This window comes from Sinocyclocheilus rhinocerous, unplaced genomic scaffold (genome assembly GCF_001515625.1).
Source record: "Sinocyclocheilus rhinocerous isolate Xijiao unplaced genomic scaffold, SAMN03320098_v1.1 scaffold2589, whole genome shotgun sequence".
Taxonomy (NCBI): Eukaryota; Metazoa; Chordata; class Actinopteri; order Cypriniformes; family Cyprinidae; genus Sinocyclocheilus; species Sinocyclocheilus rhinocerous.
This window is the reverse complement of record NW_015658508.1, coordinates 272,801-275,364: the sequence shown is the minus strand read 5'-3', so window position 1 is coordinate 275,364 and position 2,564 is coordinate 272,801.

Here is a 2,564-nt window from a genome sequence, read left to right as displayed (position 1 = left end):
AGGGAACGCAAATATCTTTGCGAGAGAACGTAAAAGTTTTGCGAGGGAACGCAAAGTTTCTCGAGGGAACGCAAAAGTTTTGCGAGAGAACGCAAAAAAAAATTTCCTCCCACCCCGAATTTTTTTCCCACCACCATGTCCCTTTAGGGGCTCCGTAGTTTTGAATAAGAATTTGGACTAGTTTTATTTCTAAGTCCTGGCAATCCTGCGGCCCGTGCACAAAGCTCTGGTTACGAGTCAATAGGTGTCATCATCGTACAGTCTACGTGCATGTCGTACTAAAGTTTATTAGATCCATGTCGCACAGTGTGATCTGCAATGATCTTATAGGATTGCTAAAATAGTGCAGTGTGTAGAAGGCTTAAGGCAGGTTTTAACACAGAGGGATTTATAGATAGAAGATAGTACAGCTCTCCTCTTTTCTTTTATTCAATAGGTTTGTCAGGTGGAATGGTAAGGTTTTCAGTAGTAAGAAGGATTGCAGTCTTCATAAAGAGGATATAACATTTTCACATCTGGATTCTCTTTATTCAGGAAGTTTTGTGTTGGGTGAATTGTTATCTTTTCTACTAATTATTGCATAGGCCTATATATTTTTGTCAAATAGTAATGATTCAGTGGTAGGCCTATACGTCTGTTACGTCTGTGTTTTTGTACTTCTGTTGTGACAAATAAAACAAGTAACCATCTATAAACACAGTTATGATGGCGAAATAGAATTGAGTACAAATGTCATGACAGTATTTGAATTCAAATGTGACTTGTAGGTTGTGTCAGGCATACAGAAAGAAAAAATATTTGGGCTCATTTTAAAGATAAATGAATTGACAATGCTATTGATACATATTAGTGCAATGGAATATTTAAAATGACTTTTATTTTACTGATTTCTGTAAAAGTCCTTTTTGCATTTACCGGCTGATACGCTATGTGTTGTCCTATGTGTGTTAGATTTTGCTCATAGGAAGATGTGTTTGACATTCGGTTTGGTCTAAGAACTCTTGTTCATAATTTACCTGGGTTTAGCAGTTAACCTGGGTATTCATTTCAGTGTAAAAAGCCCTATTGTTGTGACTATCTCATCTCTAATATTTAATGCAAACTTTGAGCTATATTAATTAAATTCTGCTTGAAGAAGTCAATAATATGGGCAAGAGTACTGATGGCCACAGTGTAACTCTTCAACACTCTCTGTCCAATTGGGAAGCAAAAAAAAAAAAAGAACAGCAGGAGTCTGCTTATAGAAACACGGTGAACATCTAAAATCACAAAACACACATACACACAGACATACAGAAAGCCGGCTCTTAGAAAGAATCAGTGTTATATAGGCAATTTGGTTTTAAGAAATATCTGTCGCAATACATGTTTGCACAGTTCTTTGGAATTTAAATCAATAAGGCACTCTGCAATAGTTGAAGTTGACCCGATATCCATATCTTGAATAAATCACTCTTTCAGTCAAATAGCCACATGCTTTGAATCAGTTCATGATTCGGTCTAAATCTTTCGAGGAATGCATCGTTTGGAGCGGTTTCTCACTCCGAGAAAGTTTAGAACACAAACAACAAAAAGGGCGCTGGAGGAAGAGGATATGAACCTACAGTAAACTGAAACCAAACCTGAACCTTAACCTACAGTAGACTGAAACCAAACCTGTGTTTGTCTGTTTGTCAGAGATGACAAAGGTCTTTTTTTATGTTTGACATCTGCACATTGAATGTCAGTGTTGCTGTTCTTCAGGCAAAACCAGTTTTCAGTTAAAAGGTTATAAAACAGTAGGCTAAAGTGCCACAACATAACCATATTGGACAATACATGTCCCATGTTTTTTTTTTAAATACATTGGCATACAAGGCAAATACTGTAGTATGTCAGTATCGATTTGTATATCAAAGTACAGTGATGCAATGTTATGCCACCTGTAGTCACACACTTCAGAAGTCAGAATTCAGAAAGAGCTTCATTGCCAAGTATGTTTGCACGGTGAGCGTGATTTGACCAAGTACAACATGTTCCTGGATCAACATCCTTGTTGATCCTGGAACATCATTCCAATCAACCAATCAGAATTGAGGGATAACTTTTCAGGAAATGTCCATTTTAGGCTTACAATCAGGATTAGGTGCTTCTACACCCTTGTTAATCAGCTATCATTTCCCTCTGATTTTAGGAATAAATTATGGGTAGGGTCAGGTTTAGGTTTAGGGGTAGGGATTGGGTTAAGTCTGTATTTTTGGACAGTAATGTTGATCCAGGATCAACAAAAGATGTTGATTCAGGAACATGTCTTGCTTGGCAAAATCATGGCGACCATGTTTGCACATACAAGGAATTTGTTTTAGTGTCACAAGTAGGGGTGTGCCGGTACGAGTATCGGTACCGAACGGTTCACGGGGCAAATTCCAAATGGAAGTGATCATCCCTATCCCCTTGGAGTGGGGACTTTGGAGTGAAAAGGGCATGTGCGTGCCATTATGTAGTCGTTTGGAATGCACTTGGCAAAGGGAGCGACGTAATTTCCTCATTATTTTCAGCTGGCATGTTCCCGTGACAACGCAGCA